We start from the raw sequence: 16,805 nt of genomic DNA on the forward strand, positions 1-16,805 counted from the left end.
TTCTCTGACCACGTCCTCTCACCTTACAGAAGAGACAGTGTGATTTTCCCAAGATCACTCACAGTGAGTGAGCCGAGACCAGAATTCTTGTTTTAGGAACACTCAGTAGTTATGATAGAAAATGTAGTCATCAAGACAGGGAACTGTACTTACATAAATATTTCTCAGATGCCCATTATGGGAAGACATAATGCAGACCCTTTTCAGCACAGGCATCATCCTTGATCTCCTTTTCTTCCTGTGCCCTGTTTAGTTATATCCTGCTGATTTCACTACCTGCATATTCCTCTGATCCACTCCCTTCTCCCCAACACTATGATTACTTTATGCCTCTCGTTGGGCCAATTACAGCAACTTCCTAAATTGTTCTTGCAAGCCCTTTATCTCCGTAACTTCCAAAGCCATCTATCTAAAATATCTACAAAACAAATGTGATCATCCCATTTCTCCGCTTAAAACTTTCCTATGAGTCCCATGTTGTGCCTGCCAGATAAAATGCATGCTCCCTGCCTTACTCTACAAAGTTCTCCACAGTCCAATGCCTCCTTGCCTCGCCTGTCACTTTCTGCTTTCCACTTTGTGCTACAGCAGTACAGACGTGCTTGCCATCTCTGCTCAGACCATGATGTCAGTCCTCCCTGTGCTGATTCACATTCTCCCCTCTGCCTGGAGTCCTTACCGCCCTTCTCCCCTCACCTGCCCATGTCCTGTATGTTCTCTGGTGCTGGAGGTATCCCTTTCATCTGTCTTTATCTCCTGAGAGTAGGGTTTTGAGCTCTTCACCCACTGGGTAGTGATAGGAAAAAAAATTTTGAAGCAATCCTTCCATTACTATAGTAGGTGACCAGAAATTTTCTAAAGTATTGATATGTCCAGGGGCATTACCTGGGTGAGTCAAATGAGTGAATCTACGATGTATCTGGACCCATTGCATTAACTGAAGAATTGATACCATGGAGGCAGACAGCAGAGTGCGTGCAGTGGCGTGGTTCTCAACCTTCCTAATTCCTCAGCCCTTTAACAGTTTCTGTGGGTTGAGACCCACAGGTTGAAAACCTCCACTTTAGAGGAAAGGGATGGTTAAAAGTCCAGACGCTGCCAGGCCAGTGGCCCTTCTGGGAGAAGCAGAAGGCACTGTCAGAATGACCCTCTGGTGCAGGCCAGCCTCCCAGGCAGCCTGCTCTTTGTCCTCCAAGCTTGGCTTTACCTGGCCCCGTATCCTACCTGGCTCTGTAAATACTCCCTCAGGAGCTCAGAGAATCCTGATGTTGGGGGTGGAGGGTAGAGTTCCCCAAACCCAACTGACCTGGTTTAATTACTTGGTGGAACCAGCAAGTTCACCAGAGGCCCTGCTCGAATAGGAAGCGAAAGTGAGTACAGACCAAAAGCGAAACAGGAGCAGCACAGGCAACAGAAAGTAAAAGTGCATTCACACAGGCTTTAGTAGAACAAAGAGAAAATGTATTTAAATAAAGAGAAAACAAGGGGCCAGCCTTCTGGCTCACACCTATAATCCCAGCACTCTGGGAGGCCGAGGCGAGAGGATCACCTGAGCTCAGGATTTGGAGACCAGCCTGAGTAAGAGTGAGACTCCATCTTTACTAAAAAACCAGCTGGGCATCATGGCAGGCACCTATAGTCTCAGCTATCCTGGAGGGTGAGGCAAGGGGGTCACTTGAACCCACGAGTTTGAGGTTGCTGTGAGCTATGACGATGCCATGGCAGTCTACCCAGGGCAGTGAGACTGCCTCAAGAACAAACCAGTGAGAAGAAAGACAGACACAGAAGGAACGTAAAGGTATAACTATCCTCTTTCTCTCCCTTTGAAATTGTTTGTGTCATTTCTCTCTGCATCTCTAGGCACCTTTGTCCTTTTCTATTGGTCATTGACTACCTAGGTTACCTCACACCCATATTCTCTTCCTTCTTGGTGAGCATTGCTGAATGCCGATCTGACTGCTGATTTTACCAATACTTTGGGTATTGAGGTGCACTGATCACCCTGTGTCCCTATATGGACACTGCACTGTGTGCAGGACATGCTTGGCCAATTAAGTCTCGATGTTCCCGTAATGCTTCTATGCCCCTCCCCCAGACTTCTTATTCAGCAAATCAGGTTTGCCTCCCATTCCCCTTTGAAGCTCCTTTCTTTGTCCTTTCTCATCTAACATGTTTTTTCCCCTGTGTCTCCCTCAGATTCTCTCACAAAGGCCTGACAATCCTCTCAGGCCTTTTCCAACAAGGGCTGACTCCAGCCTCCCTACTTAACTGGGGCGTTGGCCTGTTGGGGCCCAAACATCTGCCCCAAAGCCTATTTACATGTTATTGTCTAGGCCACTCATAGCTACCTAGCAAATTCCCCTGTTGAGCCTTTAAACCCAAAGGCCGATCATTTTCCCAGTAAGGGAAAATAAGTGTTTATTTGGCACCATGATTATATCTCTCTAATAAAAAAAAACTTGAGTGGCATTTATTTATAACAGGGTGTTCTTGCTAAGCTTTAGACTCAGTTCAGCATCACTGCTGACCAGCAGCCACCCTGATGAGCAGCATATCCCCTCAGCCCCCTCCGCGTGGGCTGGATGCCTCTCCTCTGTGTCTTGTGACACGCACAGCCACATCTGCATCACAGCACTGAGGACACTGTGCTGAAGTCATCCATTCACATGTCCATTTCCACCATCTCTGAGATTTTTGAGATCGGGAGCTATCATATTCATCTTAATGTCTTTTATACTAACAACAGTGTCTAGTACACAGTAGGTGCTCAATAAATGATTGTTTTACTAGTTTTTGTTGACCTCCTATGGGAGGTCATTTGTCCTCAGGAAAGTTATATCCAGTTTAACCTGCATTATTTCTATTCTTTTTTGATATGAGGAAAAAGTGAGGCACCAAGAATTACTATACAGTGGAAGATACATAGAAATATACCTAGCAAACCAACAGCCAACAGCTCAGATGGGCTGAATGGCCAGCCAGAGGTGTGATTATTCAGCATCAGTCAGAGGTCTATAATAAGATCCAGTATTTTATGTTCTCCCTCAGAGCTCCAGATGAGGGATGTACTTTGTGGAGACATGGCAGGTACTCTGGCTCACAGAAGATGGAATCAGATCCCAAAGAGTCTTTAACAGAAACTTCTTTCAAATTAAGTTCATGTTAAAGAATAACCCTACAGTCTAGATAAGAACTGATTCAAAAAATAATACTCTAGCAGAATCTTAGGTGTGCAGGAATGGTGTCTATAACAAGGAGTCTTCCAGAAACTTTTCTTGTTACAGAGGACATGAGGCAGGCAGATGCAACTGGCCCACAGATCTCTAATCTCTTTTCTCTGAATTGCAAAAATTGGCAAAGAGGCAAGATCTAGCGGTGGTGAGGGACTTCAACCAGCAGGACATCTGCTGGAAGTCTCAAGCAGAACATCTGATGAATATTTGCCTGGCCTTGCTGACAACTTCATCTCTCAGTAGGTAGAAAAGGCAGTGAGGAGGAACTGCTACTTGAGACTTCATTATGACCAGTAAGGAAGACTTGGATAATGATTTGTATGTGACAGGTAACTGGGAGGAAAGTTACTATGTCATTTCCAAAAACTAATAATAAGTGATAGGGTGGCCACTTACTGTAATAAAATATGGCAACCATTTCAATTGCTTTTGAGAAACAGGAAGTGTATCAATAAATTAATTAAAATATTCAGATCAGTGCACCCTAGACACTAGGGAAGTAGATTTCTAATAGTTCAGAGCAAAAGATTTTGATCTTGTGACCCATGATGCAAAATAGTAATGGAGCTGTGCTCTGTAATGGGAGGGGCACTTCTAAGAAATGAAATTCAAGTACAATAATCATGAGTCATCCTGATATAAAAGGGAAAAGGCAGCTAACAAAACCCTTGAGGATTCATAAAGAGCTCTTTGATGAACTCAGATTGAATAAAGGCCTACATAAAAGATATAGGAGAGTGTAACAGAGCAAATCCAAAAGTTAACATGGTTCTTTAAGGACAGTAATTAATATTAATGCTCAAAACGTATAAAAGACTTACTGTGTGCCAAGTACTGTGCTCAGCACTTTTACATATATTAACTCACCTATTCCTCAGAAGAATATGATTAAGTAGATGTAATAGTTAATCTTCTCTTTACAGATGAAGGATGTAAGAGACAAAGTGGCTACATTACTAGCCTAAGGTCAAAACCTCCATAAGCTGCAGAGTTGGTATTTGAATCCTACTCAGCGGCTGGAGAGTTGACACACTGAACCTCTATTCTCTACTTCTCTCTATTTCATGATACTTGTCAGGACATTGTGTGGCAGGTTAAAGAAGAATGCATAGGTCCTTGGCAAAATAATTGCTTTGAACAGCTTTGAAAGGTGATCCCACCTAAAAGGAAGAAGAAGAAATAATGAAAAAAATAAAGGTGGTAAAATAGGAACAGATGCTAAAGAAAAAGACAACTCTATTAAACTCATATTTTGTTGCTATATTCTCCAAAGAGAAGGTGTTTAAGTTAGAAGGTTTTGAGATTAGACATTTTAGTCTCAAAGCCAATTTTTTTTTTTTTAAAGGACCAAGCTTCCAGTTGTTCTAAAATATTAGCTATCCTGGATTTTGAGGATGTTACCTGATCAGAAAGGAAACAGGTCCATTTGTGCTGTGATTACAGTATCAAAGTAGAGTGCCCAGGACAGAAGATATAAAGGGGAAATGGTCATGGGACCCAGACCCGAAAGACCATCCAGTCCAGTCCACTCCATTTTACTCCATATTGTCACCTAGATCTGAAGATTATGCTCATTTCTGGGCATAATATTTTGTGGAGAGTATGGTCTAATCATTACTCCACCCATGCCTGGAGGAGTAAAGACTGCTGGTAAGGAACAGATACTATGTTGTGTGAAGAGCTCTTGACGGAAATAGGTCTGTCTCGTAACTGTACCTGTAACGTGTGCAAGGCTCTTCCCAATTAACAAAGTGCTCTCTCATGCATTATCTTTCTTGATACATTCCCCAAAACATTATTCAGTGGGAGATGCTCCAAAGCCTATTTAACAGAAGGAGCCAAACAAAGAGGAGGAAATCAGAACTGGAAACTAGTTAAAGAAAAAGGCTCTGCCCAGTATATTGAGCTCCCTCATGGCTGCCGTCTTCAAAGATCTGACGAAGAATCACGTAGACGTGGGGGGTTGTCCATCTGAACTAAGAAAATTTCCCAGCACCCTGATGCTGTTTACAAGTAGCCAAGAGGATGACATGTAAGGTGACTCCTCTGAGTCTGTTACAGCACTGGTTCTCAGGCTTTTGAATTTCATGAACAAAACAACGGCAGCAGTAATAAATGGTGGACCAGCATGGAATCAACAAGCTTACCACTTGCCTTTTATCAGCTCATCAAAGGAAGGAAGACAATACCAGAGAAAGACTACCACTATATTGCCTTTCTGTTTTTACATTTTGCTGCACACTGGTTAAGAAAATAAAAATTGTCACAAATTGGCAACAATCCACAGACCATTGTTTGAGAAACATTGGATTAGAGAGTTTTTAAGATTCTAATTTTAAAAATTGTACAATTTAAAATCATATATTTTTGTACTTAATTATGCCTTTCTTTTTTTTTTTTTTGAGACAGAGTCTCACCATGTCACCCTCGACAGAGTGTGGTGGCGTCGCAGCTCACAGCAACCTCCAACTCTTGGGCTTAAGCAATTCTCTTGCCTCAGCCTCCAAGTAGCTGGGACTACAGGCACCCACCACAACGCCTGGCTATTTCTCTGTTGTAGTTGTCATTGCTGTTCAGCAGGCCTGGGCTGGGTTCTAACTCACCAGCCACAGTGTATGTGGCTGGCACCCTAACCACTGAGCTACGGGCTCTGAGCCTCTTATTTTAGCTAACGTCTTGAAAACATACTCAGTGCCAAGCAATGTGTTCAATTCTTTGTGTCAATCAATTCAGTCCTCCATGTAACTCTACGTAATAAGACAGTGTCTTATTTTAAGGTGTGCTCCCAAAGATGCACTAGGTCTTATTTTCAGGGGACGTCTTATCTTTCCTACAAGTAGGTCTTATTTTCGGAGGATGTCTTATTTTCGGGGAAACAGGGTAGATGCTCACTGGTCCACTCAAGGAAGTTCCCTGTCTTGTCTTAAGTCACAGGCTAGAAATTGAACTTCGGTTCTGACTTTGGTGTGTTTAATAATTACTATAAGATTGAATGTTTGTGTCCCCCCAAATTCATATGTTGAAACCCTAACCCCCAATGTAATGGTTAGCAGATGGGCTTTTGGAGGTGACTAGGTCAGGAAGGCTTAGGATTAGAGCACATATAAAAGAGACCTCAAAGACCTTCCTTACCCCTTCTGGCATGTGATGGCACAGTGGGAAGACAGCTGTCTATGAACCAGAAAACTGGCCCTCACCAGACGCCTAATCTGCCAGCACTCTGATCTAGGACTTCCCAGCCTGGAGAACTGTGAGAAATAATTGTTTGCTGTTTATAAACCACCCACTGTAGGGTATTTTGTTACAGCAGCCTGAACAGATTAAGGCAACAACTGTGTTACATGCTTCTATTATTAAATAGTAATAACATATTTCAAGTATCTTTATAAACTCTGAGTTCCTAGACAACAGTGTCTGTACATTTTTAGTTTCTGAATCCCACCGTAACAGCAGTATCTCTACTGCATTGAACAAAATTAACCAATATTTACTGAATGCCTATTCTGGTTCAGCTCATAAGCTTCAGAATTACTGAGACACCCAGACAGATACCCGCTGATTCAAATCAGCAGATTCTTATAGAGAATTTTGAGTCTATGAAACTGTTAACACAGTGCGCTGTCATTTAAACTTGAATGCTGTCTGAGCATTCGAACTCACAGGAATCATTAGCAAAGACAGTCTTCTCTGACTTAACTCCAAGCAGAAAAGTCCTGAGGTTCTGCTGCTTCTCAGACTCTGGGTGCCAGGGAGAAGAGCTAGGACCCGCCCGTCCCTTATTCCTGAGTTGTTCCGGTGTTCAGCACGCCTGTCCACTGCCTGACAGCCCCAAACACCAAACGGGCCCCGTCTGGGTCTTTGGGGGCCTCTGCACCATGAAAAGGCGGTGGGTAGAGCCGGTGGCCAGCCAGGTGGTAGGGAAAGCTGGTTAGGAGAAAAGGTGTGAGCCTGGGGGGAGGGTCGTCAAGAGGAAAACATTCCAAAGGGATTGGGGGCCTGACTTCCCCGCTGTCAGGCGTGCCAAAGGGTTTTTTTGTTGTTTTCGTTTTTTAGAGATAGTCTCACTTTGTCGCCCTCGGTAGAGTGCCGTGGCCTCACACGGCTCACAGCAACCTCCAACTCCTGGGCTTAGGTGATTCTCTTGCGTCAGCCTCCCAGTAGCTGGGACTACAGGCGCCCGCCACAATGCCGGCTATTTTTTTGGTGCAGTTTGGCCGGGGCCGGGTTCGAACCCACCGCCCTCGGTATATGGACCCGGCGCCCTACTCACTGAGCCACAGGCGCCGCCCCCAAAGGGGTTTTTTTTGTACCGCGCTGCCACTTTAACAGTGAACATCTATGTAATCGCCGGGAACACCCAACCCTATCCTCGTAGTTATTATGTTAGCGCCAACAGCAGGTGTGGACGAGCAGCCCCACAGCTCCGCTCCCTGCCCTGGCGACTGTCTGGCCGCCTCGCGGAGGGCGCTGGCCCCGGCTGGGGAGGAGGAGGTACCGGCTCCCTGGGGGGGTCCCGGCTGGGGGGCGTCCAGGCTCCCTGGGGAGTCCTCCCCACGCTGCGCAGGGCTGCTGGGCCAGCAGGGCCAGGGGCTGTGGGCGGGTGAGAAGGAAAGTGAGAAGAGCAAACTCTATCCATAACAACCCGAAGGTGGCAATGATCACATTTACTTGAAAATTGCTGGAGAATGAAGTACATGTTCTGTGAGGATATGTAAATATGCAAACATATGCAAATGTATGTAAATGTGAGACCCTCTTCACTGTTTTCTCCGTCAGGACGTGGCCCCTTGCGGTGAGGCCGGAAGGCAGTGGGCTCTCAGGGATGGATTCTGTCCAGTTCTCCCCCTGGTCTGAAGGAAGGAACTGGAGAAACACAGCCTTTGTTGTCCTGGTCACCTTTCTTCCCCACCTGAGGTTTGGGAGGAGGTTTAGGCACCGAGGTAGGCTCACAGCCGGCAAGGACACACTGCGTTAATTCTCTCTGGGTTGCTGAGGAGAAACCAGGCTGTCTGATCCCGTCTCCTTCCTCCTCCCCAGGCCCTGGGGTCCCAGCCCAGACCATGATGCCATAACCTGAAGACATTATCATGTTATTCTGAGTCTCAGAATACCCTGGCAACCCTCCACATCCCTGCACCTCAGCCATCATCTGTAAAACAAGGAGGCAAAGCGTGATTCACATTAAGCTTCCTCCCAGAAGGTCATAGCTGAATGTCTCGCATTTGTGATGGGAAATATAGCAACAGGGCTGTGCTGTCGTGACTCACCACCAGCTGGACGCATGAGCGCAGAGGGAGCAGGGGCTCTGCATTCATTCCGGAACACAGACCTGGGTTCAGATCTTAGGTTTTTTTCACAGTTTATGCTTGGACAAGTTGTGTAACTTCTGAATGGAGGGTCCCATTTTTCTCTTCTGTAAAAGGAGTTCATTAGGCCATGAAGTTTTTGTACTTAACCTCTATTCTCAGTACATGCCTTAATTAATGTATGTAACAGACACTTAAAATGCATTACATGTGTCTAAAAATTGAAAGATGAAAAAAACTCCTAGCCACCGTCCTTAAGTAACCTAGTCTAGTAGAAGCAACACACAAGGATGGAGGTTAAATAATACAGGACGATAATTACTCCACTAAAGGTGATCTGGGAGCAAGTACACCCAACTCACCAACCCAGCCTGCGGGGACATGAAGATAATTACAGCTCAGAGGATACTTGAGCTACATCTGGAAGAACAAGTAGTCATTGGCCAGGTGAAGGGAGCTGTGAGAGCTTCCCAGGCCAGTGAAGCAGCCTCACACAAAGGCAGAGGCCTGGGAGTAGGTGGCTTGCTCTAGGGGAGGTCATTGTCATGCATCTGTCTGAAACATGTCACGATGGCAAGGCCAGAGAGGAGATTTGAGGAATATTAAGGAGGACCTTGGGAGCCATACTTTGGCTTATACTCCAGGCCAGTGGGAAGCAGAGACACTTGGAGGGGTGGTAGATGGGCATGCATTAAGAATCTCTTTGGGTGCAGTTGGAAGTGTCAGGCTGGACCCTCCGAGGCCCGCCAGGAGGCTGCAGGGCTAGCCCTCATTTGCCCTGAGAAGCTGGACCTCTGTAATCCAGACCAGCATCCCATCCATGGACCAAAGCTGCTCCTCAGCACCTCTGTGAGGCAGGTAGAGCCAGCTCTCCATCTCTGCTTCTTCATCCACTGGGCTCCTTTTCCCTCATCAGCCACTAGCTTCTCTCCTGTTGCCCTCAACCCTCCTTGTGGCAACATTTCTGATACTTCAACTTGCACACGGTGTCTGTTATTATATTTGATTTGTTGCTGCTCTCAGAGAAATGTCTGTGTTAGAAGATGAACACAGGGAGAGGGCAGTGCTTGCCAGAGAAGAAGCGACTCTAATAGCAGGCCTTTCAGGGACCAGCAGAGTGTAGGCGGAGTGGGGACTGGGCTGCGAGGGACTGTGCCTCCAAAGGCTGGCAAGGCCTGGCCACTGGGAATGGGGCAGCATGGCCTCTTCCTGAAGGACATGGTGCCCAGACTCAGGGTATAGGTGCAGTAGACCATGTGTATCTGGACACACACATGAGTGTGAGTGTGCCTACTTGCCCTTGTCTGTGGGTGCATGGCCTGAGACCCCATATGCACCCTGTGTGGCCTCTCTGCTGCCTACAGGGAGTGTTGTCTTCCACTCCACAGCCAGCCCCTTGGCACCCTCAGCATCACTTCCCATCTTACCTACCTTCACGCCTGATGTACTGACGATTTCCCACAGTCATTTTTCCTATAGATCTCTTCCATCCAGAGCAGAAGAGAGATAAAAAAGGAAGAAAGGTTATGTTCACCATTGCCACACAGCCATACAGCCCTGTGCCGTCTGGGGAAGGCCTAAAGAAGGCTTACTTTTCCAGGATACAGAGAGTCTGAGAAAGAATGGGGATATGGCATGTTGTCACTTTTTCTAAAGCCTGGGAACTAAGTGTTTGTGCAGGCCTCCCCCTAAGAGACTGCTGGAGATGGCAGTGAGGTGGGAGATGGGGAACTGGACCATGTTGAATATCCACGTGGGAAAAGTGGACTGTTTCTTAGAATTCAATGTGCAAACAGATCACCCAGGATCTTGTTGAAGTGAAAGTTCTGAGTCAGCAGCAGGTCTTGGATGGAGCCTAGGAGTCTGCATTTTCTGCAAGCTTCCAGGTGATCATTGCTACCTTCAGGTTGTCATGGATAGAGTTTGCTCTTCTCACTTTCCTTCTCACCCACCCACAGCCCCTGGCCCTGCTGGCCCAGCAGCCCTGCGCAGCGTGGGGAGGACACCCCAGGGAGCCTGGACCCTCCTCCCAGGGAATCGGGAAACCCCCAGGGAATCAGGACACCCCCGCCCCCATGGAGCCAGGACCTGCCCTCCAGCCGGGACCTCATGCCCTCCGCGAGGCAGCCAGACAGTCGCTAGGGCGGTGAGCTGAGCCATGGGGCTGCTTGTCCGCACCTGCTGTTGGTGCTAACATAACAGCCCATACTTCAGGTGGTATTTGTAGAATGTGTAACATTAATGTATTTTCAATGAGTTTAGGGAGTGGGGTTCAGTGGCTGATGATCAGACAAGTTCTCCCAACTACTTTACCCTCCCACAACAATAGGGACACTATATTCCAAAGAACAGACTTGAAAGGAGGGGACGATGAAAAGAGTTGGAATGTGGTCACCTGAGGGTCCTCAGAATGAGGTTAAAATGATAAGGAGCTACACAGGCATTATCCTTTCTGGCATTCCAAGAACATGTTATGCTCTGTTCTGCAGAATATTGTAGAAGCCCAAATGTTAGCCAAATGCCCACCATTTCCACAGCTCCTGCCACCCACTGTGGCCCCTACCCTGAGTTGGCTCTCTTTTAAAGTAATGAATGCTTCCTTCCAGCTTTCTCTTAAATACTATCTAAGGAAGATCCTACTAGTGTCTTAGTTACAGGGCTGCGTGGACACCCAGGGACAGAGCTGGCAAAGTAACTAACTCCTAGCAGTGCAGCTCCTGCCTTCGTAAGAACTTATGTTTAGGTGAAATGGCCCCCAAAAGTAACAGACATTTTCCCAATTGCCTGCAGGGCAAACTCTTCTTTAATACTAATTGCAGGCATATTTGCTCCCAGCTGTAATTCATTTTACAGTTTAGACATCTGTTGGCTCATTTAATCTTTACAGCAGATCTGTGAACGAGGCAGGGCAGGTGTCATTACTTGCTTTTCTCAAGTGAGAAAACTAAAGCTCAGAAAGCTGATAAGTAAAGCAGCCGAACATGCATGACCCGTGTCTCCTGATACAGCCCAGTGCTCTCTCTGACCACTCAGCTATGACATATTTGTATTTTCCCAGGGCGTGAAAATGACACCTGGAATCCCTAATCTGTTGCCTGGTATTCTGGGGAGTTGTCCACTCTGGTCTGTAAAAGTTACGTATCCCTCAACATCTTTCTTTATCAAAATTTAGATCATCCAAGATAAGGCAAAAGGAGGCAGGGCGAATTTGGAAAGCAATTCCTGAGTTCTTCCAGCTCATTTTTTGTTGTTAATTCCAGAGAAGAACTTTCTATAATATGTCTTTAGGCTTCTCTGCTTCCTTTCCACAGACCTCTCAGAGCCCGTAATAGCATATTCTCTGGCCAAACCTGGGTCTGGAAAAGAAGAGGGAGCCGAAGTGTCAGCTTCTGACCACTAGAGGGACCCTGGGCACCAGCTACAATATTTCCACAACAATTGGTGCCTGGCATGGTACCCACCTCTTGGAAAAAAATCAGTTAAAGTGCATATCTGGCAAGGAATCCCTTTGATGTTCTATAAACCAGGCTCTGGAGAGACCAAAGTGTCCCCTCTCTGAACCAGAGAAATTTAATTCCAGAATCCAAGCAAAGAGATTAAAATCATCACAAATGAGATCCAGACATCAGAACCAAAGACTGTACATTTAGTCTCAGTCTTTCACTTAATGTATTATCATAGGGTTTCAGAGTCTCTAGTCCCAAATATTCTGATTAAGGCGCCTGTGGCTCAAAAGAGTAGGGCGCCAGCCCCATATGCCGGAGGTGGGAGGTTAAAACCTAGCCCCAGCCAAAAAAAAAAAAAAGAATACCTTAGGTTGGGTTTAAACTATTAAAAAATCTCTCTCCAGGTGATTCTGATGCACTGCTGATTTGAGAGAAATCTGCTAAAACCGGTGCCAGCTGTAACCCAGGGCAGAGGAGGCCCTCTGCTACCTTTAGATAATTTGTTACTGGTAAGCCTCAGCTAAAATCCTTTCTGCAACTATTCATAAGTCCAATTATTTTTACCTTCTTATTCTCCTTTTATTCACTCCAGTTCTTTTCTCTCAGCATTTGTAATTTATTTGTGTATATATGGCTAACCTCTGCCTTCATTTTAGTCTCTAAACTCCACAAAGGCAAGGACCATTTCTGAAATGTTCACCACTATAAAACAAGAACACAGGGCAGTGTTCAACACATGATGTGATCTTTCATAAATCATTCCCCTTTCCTTCTTTTTTTCCTTTCTTTCATTCTTTGACTAACAAGAATGGGACAGCCACTCCTGCTGCACATATTCAATTGTGGAAAGCTCTTCCTACATTCAGTCAAATCAGTCTTCTTGTTATTTCTTCCCATCCAGAGTTTCCAGTTCCAAAGTTACACATGTATAAAATCTTTTTCACAACTCTTGAGTTAAATACAGCTATCTATATTTTTTACACTTTTCTAATGAAAATCTCTCCCACCCCCTCCACCTTCTTGTACCTTCAGCCTCTCCTTACAGAAGTAAGCAAGGTCTCTAGATTATCATCATTTTGGCCACCCCTCTCTTAAGAGCTCTTATTTTTTGGTGCCCTTTGGACATGTGGTACCCAGAGCTGAGCACTCTATTCTAAATATGGCCTATCCGGGGCAGGAGTGGTGTTGTGTCCTCCCTTGTCCTGAACACTGCGTCTCTTAATGCAGCTGAAGTCTGCATTAGTGTTTTGGCTACCGCACGCTCTACTGAATCATCTTTAACATGTGGCCAAGTGAAACCTCTAAGTCCCTTTTTTTTTTTAAACAAGACCTTCTGTTGAGCCAGATCTCTTCAATCCTGTTTTTGCGTAATTGATTTATATAAATGAAAGTTTTGCATTAATCTTCATTAAATTTTATTTAATTTCTACAATTTTTGCTAACCCCGTGACCTTCTCTCCCCTTGTTCTTCTCAAAGCTTTCCATGGATCTCCCCCCATCAACCAACCAAGTGTGTGAAGTAAGCAGAACTCCTTTGGGACTTGAAGTGGACCGTGGGAGTAGGAGAAGCACGGTTGTGTTTTTGGAAGCTTCCAGGCTAATAGCAGAGACAGTCCACTTCATCCTCACCTCTTTCTCAGGTCACAGACTGAAAAGAGCCAACTAATTTGTAAAAAGCTTTCCTCTCCAATGCACCACACCCGTTCCCTCTCCTTGAGTAATTGGCTTTCAGCACATTGGCTTCCAGAATCTACCACAGCCACCTTGGAAGAATATGTAAGGACAAGCGCCACTTATCCTTTTATCTTCCCTGCATCTGCACATAATGAACATTCCTGGACTTGACGTGAGATAGGACCATGCAGTGACCGGGGGCTTTGTGGTTTGCTATAAGTCTTGGGCTATGAAATAGAAGGCTTATATCACTGAGGACTTGGTGGATTTTTCTCTGTGTCCTGGGATCCCGTACAGTAGAACCTCTGAAAACTGATCACCCAAGGGACTGTTACCATACGGAACTAGACCTTTGTGTATGTGGTGAATGTGCTGTCTATAAAAATTAGGTCATCTTAAGGAGCTGATCAATGTAGGAAAGTGGTCTACTGTGGAGGTTCTGCTGTATGTTCAAAGTTATTTGGGAGAAACTGGGAAATCCTGAGAACCAAGGAAGGAAGGAACCGGACAGGAGGAGAACTGATGGGCCCAGGGAGATACTTGTGTCTGTAATTGTGTACAATTCATTTCTCTCAGATCTCTCATAGCATCTTGAACTTAGGACACACTCAATACATTCTTTACACGAAATGAATTAGACATCCCTCAGTGCCTTAAAGGGTTAACTTAAATACCCAGAGCTGCAGAGAGATGAATCGCCACAGGGGGGCGACAGAGTCCAGAAGGTGAGAGAAGCAGCAGGTGCGCAGAGGTAGGGGTAAATTTGGCAAGGGTGCTAAACTGAACCTTAAAAGGAAGAGGGAAAATGAGACTAAAATGACTTTTAGATCCAAGGAGCGTGTGGGCTCTCTCCCTGGGTGTGATGAAATCTGAGGAGGTGGCTGGACTTCAAATTTGATTCTGAGCCAGTGAAGGACTTGGTCTCCTAGATCACTGGGGGAGTCTCAGTGACTCACATTTTCTCAAGCAAAGATGAAAAATGACAAGCATTCCCAGATTTCCCCTGCTGTCCAAAGCCCAGCAAGACCCCAAAGGAAAGATAACATTGTTCCTTCAACAAAGTGTCTACGGAAATGTGGGGAAGTTCCCAGCTCCAATCAGCCATAAATTGACACCGAAAACAGACTCACAGGCCAAATATCTTGTACTGACAGTTCTCCAGTCTCTTCAGTCTCCAAACAATAGAATGCCATGGGCGAGAGACCGATACCCTGGGGGACTTAGGGAGAGGAGGTCAGTTTCCTGTCAGTTCTCTGCACCAATTATTTGCTTACGCATTCCTCTTCCCCCTTGGACTGTTAATCCTCTGGTGTGGAGAACCAAGCTTCATTCATACAAATTTAATTCATTACTTTATGTATGTTATAAATGTTTCCTGAGCTCTGACCATGTGCCAGTCACAAAAGAGAAAAGACAGTTGCATAAATGCAGCTTATTTTCTATGGTGTAAGGAAGGGGGTTGACGGGCAATAAATTGGTGAGCAAATAAACAAGACAAGTTTAGCATGTGATAAATGGTACAATGGAAACATCTCAGGTGAATTAATAGGGAATAACAGGGTGTGCAGGGTAGCTAGGACTACATCCCCCTGCATGTCAGGGAAGGTCAGTCTTTAGGGAGGTGATATTTGCATGGAGGCTCCGAAGATGAAGGCACAGCTGTCCTAAAGAGCACAGGAAAGGGCATTCCAGGCAGAAGAGATGTCAGTGCAAGGAGTCTCAGGGTGGAAAAGAGATTTGCCCCTTGAAAGAACAAAAATTGCCACTCGGCGTAAAGCTTAGTGAAGAAGGGAGCAACAAAGTCAAGGACTGATCGTGGAAGTCCAGTCAGACGGTGTCCTGTCTCTAAGTGCAGCAGGGAGAACTAAAAGCCAGACTGGGGGTGTAATATTAGATTTTAGTAAAGATGGGCTTTATTACTTTCATCAGCTTTTCTAGGAGTGCTATAACATTCTTCTTCCACACCAATATATAACCCACTTCCACACCAATGATAGTAACTTGTGATTTACAGGGAGACGGCAAGGTCTAATCTCTTAGACTAGAAACATGACGGGTGGAGTTAGAGCTACCTCCGGTGTATTCCTCCAGGACAAAGAGAACTACCTAGGCAAAAATATCTGGGAAATCCTAGGGATTTGGCAACTTTAAGTACTCATGAACATGCTAGGAACACGCAAAGGAAGGAGGGAAGCAATGGCGGTGATGGGGAAGCTGAGGCTCTTGTACTAGACACCAAGTTTGCAGTTGACTGGATAATGATGTAGAGATACTGAAGAATTGCAAGGACTTAGTCCTCTTGTTTATAAAAATGTGTCTAAGAGGTTTCTTAAATCTTAATGTGGCAGAAGATGTTTGATCTATCCCTAAGGTGATGTTCCCAAATTTCCCTAAAAGAAATCCCCCCAGCTATCTTGTGGAGATACCCTCTTCTCTTCACCGGAAAGTTGTAGAAAAGATGAAAGCTAACACATATTTTTGCTGAACTGATTTCTAAACACCCCCCACCTCCTGGTGGGCCCCACACCCCTTCTGCCCAAATCACCTATAAGATGTTGAGAGATGATTTGGAAGGACTTGGACTTGTTAATTAGCCTAAACAGTCACATTCGTTTGCAAGGTGCATTATTGTTAATTAAACCTGTGATTCTCCTTGTGCCCAGACGGCGGGTTGCTGTTGTTGGAATAATTAGATAGCATATGATGGTTTTCATGCAAATCCCTGGCAATTAGATTTGCCGATGAATTGGGTTTGAAATCCCAGTGAAGTTCTCAGTCACAATTCCTCTGAGGGTGGTTCCAGAAGGAAGGTGACAATAGAGGTGGGGTATAGCAAAATAGGGGTGGAAAAAAGGCTGTGAGGACTAGGCATTTCATTCCTAAATCCTCCAGAGGGACCCCAGTCCCAAATAAAGGCATGATGGCATCATGTGATATTCAAACTTCCCTCAAACAATAGGTCTCTCTCTTTGAAAAAGTAATTTGGTTAGACCCTCCCCAAGGCTTTGTGTGCTCCTGAGAGCTGGCCACCTTGGCTCTCATCTTTCTGAGATTTTTTTCTTTAGCCAGGAGGCCCAATAACTCATACACAGCTAAAGTCTCTGCCAAGCCTAAGATTAAATTCTTAGGGGTTCTAAGGAAACAAG

The 16,805-nt window shown here is 45.4% G+C and overlaps 1 long non-coding RNA gene across 2 annotated transcripts; it reads left to right on the top strand.

Annotated features, from left to right (window-relative positions):
* The first annotated feature begins 1,442 nt into the window (after positions 1–1,442).
* LOC128597101 (uncharacterized) lies at positions 1,443–15,290 on the top strand. 2 transcript variants are annotated; one of them, XR_008383203.1, is made up of 3 exons: positions 1,443–1,578; positions 12,390–12,494; positions 13,463–15,290. It is a non-coding gene; the product is annotated as an uncharacterized LOC128597101 (long non-coding RNA). The 2 variants fall into 2 exon arrangements; XR_008383202.1 differs by having other exon boundaries at positions 1,461–1,798.
* Positions 15,291–16,805: the final 1,515 nt, after the last annotated feature.

The sequence above is a fragment of the Nycticebus coucang genome, chromosome 10 (genome assembly GCF_027406575.1).
Source record: "Nycticebus coucang isolate mNycCou1 chromosome 10, mNycCou1.pri, whole genome shotgun sequence".
NCBI classification, from domain to species: Eukaryota; Metazoa; Chordata; class Mammalia; order Primates; family Lorisidae; genus Nycticebus; species Nycticebus coucang.